This window comes from Cebus imitator, unplaced genomic scaffold (assembly GCF_001604975.1).
Source record: "Cebus imitator isolate Cc_AM_T3 unplaced genomic scaffold, Cebus_imitator-1.0 Scaffold2, whole genome shotgun sequence".
In the NCBI taxonomy this organism is placed as follows: domain Eukaryota; kingdom Metazoa; phylum Chordata; class Mammalia; order Primates; family Cebidae; genus Cebus; species Cebus imitator.
In genome coordinates, this window is record NW_016107317.1 from 4,358,151 (window position 1) to 4,366,157 (window position 8,007).

The window sequence follows — 8,007 nt, forward strand, 5'->3', positions numbered from 1 at the left end:
ATGACAATAGCATTAGAAGTTGGATCCTAGAATTTATTCTAATAATAGTTTTACCACTGACACACATGAGACACCCAGGCAAGTCACCTACTTACGCTCTATTCATTTCTTCACATTTAAAATGAATATATTGCATTTGAAAAATCCTGTGACTCTAAAAATTCTATTTACTCTGGAGGCAGGTGTTGATCTACTCTTTCTCCAGTGATAGAATATTAATATCAAGATGCGGAAATAATTATACCAGAAAGCGTATAGCCTCTATTAATGAGGTCAAGCTCAATTTGAGTTAAATAGCATTTTGTGGGTTTAATGTCTCACAATAATAATCTTTAAATTAATTTTCTCTGAATCACCAACATGATGTCACCAAAATGAAATGATTGTAACTTTTCAGAAAAATTTAATAAATGCATTGAATTACCTCCATTAAAAAATTTTATTCTATTAATTCTTCTTCAGACATTGAACAAACTATCACTGGAATAGACCAGTAACTTGTACTAGTACTTGATGGTGGGACAAAGAGAATGCTCAGAAGCAAATGAGACAGGGTTCCTTGGTCTTATCATTATTCTGGGTTCCCAGAATCTTGACTCTGTAAATTAATTAGGTTCCACCTAGTCCGAATCTCTACACATCAAATAAAAGAAAATGTTTATTCACTTCTTCATTAAAGACATATTTATTGAAGGCCTCATATGTGCCCAGCACTATGCTAGATGCTTGGTGTACAATAAGAACCATAGAAAAAAATTGCATTCCAGAGGCAATTCTTTAACTTAGGGCTTGTAAAGAAAGAAAAATGGTGAAATGACTGAACTTATACTATGCCAGAAGTCAGTCGACTATGGTCCGTGGACCAAATCTGACCTGCCATCTCTTTTTCTATGGTCCACAAGCTAACAATGGTTTTTACTAATGAACATTTGTAATCAGTTTGATGGCTAGAGACACTAACCTTGAACTCCAATTAAGCAAAATGTTAATCCCTTGAATAAAAATTTCATTATTATCATTAGTAGATCTTTGCTACAAAAAAGGGCAATTCATCATTATTGTTATCTTTTGAATTTCATCAGTTAAAAAATATGAAATTTGTTTTCTCTCCTGTTTTATAAGTACCTACGTGACATACTTGATTTTGCCCCTTAGCTCACAAAGTCTAAGATGTTTACTCTGGCATAACAACAGACAGAGATCAATGGGACAGAATAGAGAACCCAGAAATAAGTCCATGAATTTACAGTCAACTCATTCTCAACAAAAGTTACCAAGAACATTCATGAGGGAAATAACAGTCCCTTTAATAAACGCTGTTGGAAAAATTGGATCTCCACGTGCAGAAAAAGGAAACTAGACCTCTATCTCTTGTCATATACAAAAATCAAATCAAAAGAGATTAAAGGCTTAAACCTAAGACCTGAGACTATGAAATTATAAGAAGAAAACACTGAGGAAACACTCCACGATTTTGGTCTGGCAAAAAATTCTTGAATAAAGCCTCAAAAACACAGGCAACCAAAGCAGAAATGGACAAATGGTATCACATCAAGTTAAAAAGCTTCTACACAGCGAAGGAAACAATCAGCAAAGTAAAGAGACAACCTACAAAATTGGAGAAAATATTTGTAAATATCCATATGATAAGAGATTAATAACAAGTACATATAAGAAGCTCAAATAAGTCAAAAGCAAAAAGGTCAAGTAATCCATTTTTAAATGGGTAAAAGATCTGAGTTCACACACTGGGGTCCGTTGGGGGGGCCAAGGTAGGGATAGTGGGGGGGTAGAGAGGTCGGGGAGGGATAACATGGGGAGAAATGCCAGATATAGGTGACAGGGGAATGGAGGCAGCAAACCACATTGCCATGTGTGTACCTATGCAACAATCCTGCATGATCTGCATATGTACCCCAGAACCTAAAGTACAATAAAAGGAAAAAAAGAGAATACATAAAAACAGCCAACAAGTGTAGAGAAAACACTCAACATCACTAGTGATCAGGAAAATACAAATCAAAACCACAATGAAATATCATCTCATGCCAGTTAAAATGGCTTTTACTTAAAATGGCTTTTGCCCAGACAGAGAAGAACAGATGCTAGTGAGGATGTGGCAAGATGGGAAGCCCTTTACCCCGTTGGTGGGAATGTAAATTAGTATAGCCACTATGGAAAACAGTATGAAGATTCCTCAAAGAACTAAAAATAGAATTAACATAGGATCCAGCAATCTCATTGTTGGGTGTATATTCAGAAGAAAGAAAATCAGTATATCCAAGACATATCTGTACTCTCATGTTTATTACAGCGCTATTCCCAATAGCCAAGATCAGCCTAAGTGCCCATCAACAGGTGGATGGATAAAGAAAATGGTGTGTGTGTGTGTGTGTGTGTGTGTGTGTGTGTGTGTATGTGTGTGTAAAATATTCCATTTACAATGGAATATATATTATATATAATAAAGTATTACTCAGCTATAAAAAAGATAAAATCCTGTCATTTGAAACAACATGGATAGAACTGGAAGATACTATGTAAGCAAAATAATCCAAGCACAGAAAGACAAATGTCTCATGTTCTCACTTCTTATAAGTGGGAGCTTAAAAAAATAATCTAGTAGAGATAGGGAGTAGAGTGATGGTTACCAGAGGGGGTGAGGGGGATAAAGTGGGGTTGATTAATATGTATGGAAACATAGTTAGATGGAAGGAATAGATATAGTGTTTGGTAGCGCAGTAAGGTAACTATAGTTAATAATAGTTTATTGTATATTTCAAAATAACTAGAAGAATGCAATTGGAATGTTCCTAACACAAAGAAATGATAAACACTTGAGGTGATGAATATCCCAATTAACCTGATTTGATTACAGTATGCTCATATCAAAATATCATATGTATCTCATGTGATGACTTTTATGTATTCATAAGAATAAAAGTAAATAAATTTTTTTAAAAGGAAAAATAAAATAAAATATTTACTCTGGCCCTTTACAAAGTGTATCAATTCCTGATCTATACAATTGAATAAAAAGCATATAAATTGATACTGAAATTTCTCTCATTATTTTTCACTCACTAACTGGTGCAAGAATTTAATCAAAATGACTAAGAACACCACTTTATTTCAACATTGATCCTCTTATATTTGGCCCAAATTATCCATTTTTGTTTCAAATTATTACATTTTATACAGGATGGTATATGTGGGATATTCAGTAATTTTCAAGAATTTTCTCAGTTTTTAAAGGATTGAAATATTGTTAATTGTCTCCTATGAAAACATAGCTTCTTATCAGCATGTTTTGTGCTTGTATGTGCTTTCCCTAGTAGCTGCTTTTTTCCCATGAGATCAGTTCTCTTGACATTACCATGATGGAAATTAAAGTTTTAAAGTCCCTTTGGTTGGAAAAGTCTCTTTTTGTTTGGCGTAGATTTATAGAAATCATGATACATCCAGTGTGACACCATTAAATCATTCACTTCTCAGAAACGGTAGCTAAAACCATTAATGTTTAATCACTTCATAGCCAATGCCAAGTAGTTTACATTAACAGGGAGTGGAATATGCTATGGCCAAAGGAAACTAAATGGAAAACTCAGAAACAGCTGATGATGTCTAATTTAACATCTTTGTTTTTTCCTGGGACATTTATGCTCACGGTGGTGATTTTATATTGCATACATATAATACAGTCATGGTTATTGCTTTTAAAATTGTTCCTAGTTCTTTGATGGATTTAAATTTATTACTCTTTTATGGAGAGATAGCATATTGTTCCACTAGGAACATCACAGTGTCTCATTGCTCTGTCACACAAACAAATTTTAAATCCATCCAAATCCAAAAATCACCCCAAATCCCTTTACCAAAAACAAAACAATAGCCATTATGTTTAGGATCCTGAGTTAGCATTTTAAACTATATTTTAAAATGTGAAGAAGAAAAAATTCATAGATTACTATTTGTAGGAACCTACCCCAAAGATACACTAGATAAATGTATGAAAGTACTTGCAAACCAGGCTATTTATTGAAGCACCATTTTTAATAGCAAGTGATTGCAAATAATTCAAATATTCACTAACAGAGAACAGTTAAATAAATTATGAAAATTCACACAATAGATTATTATGCAGCTGTAAAAAGAATTAGAAAAATCCCTGTATGTTACTATGGTTATTGTGGAATAAACTCTGGGATACAAGTATATATATATATATTCTTGTATGTGTGTGAGTGTGTATTTGTGCTTATGTTTTATTTAATTTATTATTGGTTTGTTTTACAGACAAGTTTCACTTGGCTGCCCACGCTGAAGTGCAGTGGCATGAAAATAACTCACTGCAACCTCAAACTCCTAGACTCAAGTGATCCTCCTTCCCTCTTAGTCTCTTGAGTAGCTAGGACCACAGGTATGCACCACCATGCCTGGATAATATTTTATTTTTTGTAGAGATAGGATCTTGGGATGTTACTTAAACTAGTATCGAAATCCTGTCTTCAAGTGATCCTTCTGCCTTGGCCTCCCAAAGTGCTGGGATTGAAGGAATGAGCCAGCATACCTGGCCTGTGCTTATATTTTAAAAATCAATGAAAAGACAAACCATAAAGTTTAGAAAAAATCGTTAACTATAGAGGGAAGTAGGGAATAAAATAAAAGGCAAGGGATAGAAACTATTGTTAAAACTATTTTGTTTTAAAGATGTGACTTTGAAAACAAATATTTTACATAACTATTAAATTAATTAAACACAAAGAGCAATTCCTAAACATTGAAAGTCAAAAGAAACAAAGAAACCTCAATGTATATCCTGTTGATGGCATAACCTTCCACAGAGGAACTATTCCAAGCGGTCTTAAAGCTTAACAATTAGATTGTGCATAAATGGCAGGACAAGAGAACGTGAAAACAATCATCTTTTCAGTAATAATATGATTTTGGTGGCAGTGTTGATATTATTCTCAGACCGTAATCCGTGTAGTGTGGGATGAAACAAATGAGTAATTATTCTAGCATCACTGAAAACTAGAATTTGGGGCATGCAGAAAGAAGATACACATAGAAAATCAAGCAGAACCTCTGTACTCCTGAATTTGAAGTATTAGTTTCAACTGATAATGTTTCTTATCTAAAACAAAACAAAGATAATTATTTTTATCTACATCCACTGAAAAGAATTAGTAGGCAGATGCAGATGATGTGAGATGAACCTGGAATATAACTTACCATATTAGAAAATAGTGATGCTATTCAATACAACTAGTGTGTCAAAAGGACTCAGGCCTAAATGAACATGCTCCCTTGCCAATAAATTTCAAGCTGTGAAAGATGTTTAAATCTCTGAGCTCATAAGATATATACATAACAGCTACACACCTAGATGTACACACACAGATTTTATATATTGTATATAAATGTATTTTATGTGTGCACATGTGTGTGTATATAGTCTTTGAATGATTTTAGAAATCGTATTTGTTTGAAAATTGTTTAGAATCAAAAAAACCCTGAGCAGTTATCTTGCCTCTTCTATACAAACTTTAACTCAGCATAACTAATAGCTGATGAAGAAGAAATGTTTCTTTGTAGAAGCAAACTAGTGAATAATTGAAGAAATAATTCATCTTTTCAATATCTAATGAGTTAATGGATTCAAGCAAAGATTATCCATGGCTGCTAACAACACAAAAAAGAAGACAATCGGAAATTAGTTATTACTGAGGGGAGTACCCAATACCATCTATGAAGATGTCTGGACAAAAACAGTGACAAAAATCTCCATGAATCTCTAATTTTGAATACAAATTTAAAGAAAATGCAAAAGATTAAAAAAGACCACGATGAAGTCAGAAAAATTCAGACCGAGGAAAATGCTCCAGGACAAGGAAGCCACTTCTTCTGCAAAAGCTGGCAGGTAGAGATTGACTGACCAAGAGAACAGAGACCTAGGGAGAACCTAGAGATTAAAAGAAACTTGAGAGATTTGTCAGCATTCAGCTGCAATGTATGAATGTGATTTGGATTGTAATTCAAAATACAAAGTAAAAAATGGTAAACAATTGGGGAAATGTGAACAATGATAGAATATTTAAAATTAATGAAATATGGTGAATATTTTCAGATATGATAATGGCATTGAGTAGGTAAAAAAGAGTCTGTTTTTAAAGAAATACTCCTGAAATACAGATGATATAATATCTTAGATAGCTTCAAACTTCAGGGGTGGGATCAGGGGGAAAAATGTGGATCAAAACAAAGTAAGGTTAGCATAAATTGATAGTTGTTGACACTGAGAAAGAGGTACATGGGTAATTACTATACTGTTCTCATTACTTTTATTTATGTTTGAAATGTTCTAAAATTAAAAATCAAAGCATAGAGTGTAAAGTTGAGCAAATTCCTCCAGGACTTAAATATAGCTTATCAAACTTACACGAATTAGATGCTTCCTGTAGAGTTAATAGTTTTAAAATATTTTGTACTCCACCGAGGGAGGTTTTCTATATAAGCTTGAGTTTCGTTATTCTGAGTTGTTTTCAGTTGGTACATGTGACTACATTTTTATACTGATAAAAATTTATATACATATTTTCAAGTCTGAGTTTCTTTCTTTTCTTTTTTCTTCTCGAGGAGGAGTTTTGCTCTTGTTGCCCAGAGTGGAGTGCAATGATCTCGGCTCACCTCCACCTCCCAGATTCAAGCGACTCTCCTGCCTCAGCCTCCCGAGTAGCTGGGATTACAGGCGTGTGCCACTACATCTAGCTAATTTTGTATTTTTAGTAGAGATGGGGTTTCTCCATGTTGGTCAGACTGGTCTCGAACTCCCAACCTCAAGTGATCCGCCCGCCTCTGCCTCCCCAAGTGCTGGGATTACAGGTGTGAGCCACCTTACCTGGCCCTGAGTTTCTTTCTTAAAGTTTGTGTTAAGATGTTAACCATGTGGGGCCATATCCCAATATAACATACTATTCTGTGTGTGTCTGAACATGTATAATAGAGATACTATTTAAAAATGATTACAAATAATATAATCTCTTTCTTAAACCACACGTTTTTGTTGCATTTTTCTGTTGAGTTTTTTTTTTTTCCATTAACACTGTGCCCTGAGACTTTATTACCCAAGAGAAGAGGAGAGGAGGGATTTTCTAGAGTCAAGAAGCCTACAGATAGAAATTAATTCAGGTGCAACATGGGGGAATTCATTGAAATGCGACAAAAAGTAGAAATTCCTCTCGTGTAAAAAGAGGGCTTCAGAGAGAATAGATCTTGGGTTGGGATGCTGCTGGGGTGCCCAGAGGGGACTTACCCGTCTCTGGCCTTTGTGAGAAGATAGGGACCCTATTGAAGTATATGCCCTATGTAACTGATATAAATGTGCCCTTCTACCCCCTAAAATTTATCTATCCAACTTCTAATCCTTGGAATCTATAAATGTGACCTTCTATGGAAAAAAAGGTTTGGGCAGATATAGTTAAGGTTATCCAGATGAGATTATTCTGGATTAGATTGGGCTCTAAATCCAATGGCAAATATTTACAAGAGAAGAGAAGGGGAAACAGACACAGAGACACAGACAGAAGGCCACGTGAGGACAGATGCAGAGAGTGTGGTTACACAGCCCCAAGCCGAGGAACGCCAAGGGTTGCAAGCAGCCAGAAGGCAGGAGAGAGGCATGGAACGGATGCTCTGAAGGAGAATCCAGCCAGAACCAACCCTGCTGACACCTCGATTTCAGGTTTATGACCTCCAGAATTGGTTGATAATAAATGTATGTTTTAAGCCACTAAGTTTGTGGTAATTTGCTATGATTGCTCCAGAAAACCAATATATCTCACTTATTATTCCAAACTCTGAGAGGAGTCCCTCTCACAGGGCACCTAAGTGCACTAGGAGATGCCCAAAAGCATGGTAAAATTGGTATCAGGTAGTTTGTAGGGTTGAGATCCAGAGAGAAAACCCCTAAGTATCTCTTGACTTACTTTCGTACACAGCTTCCTG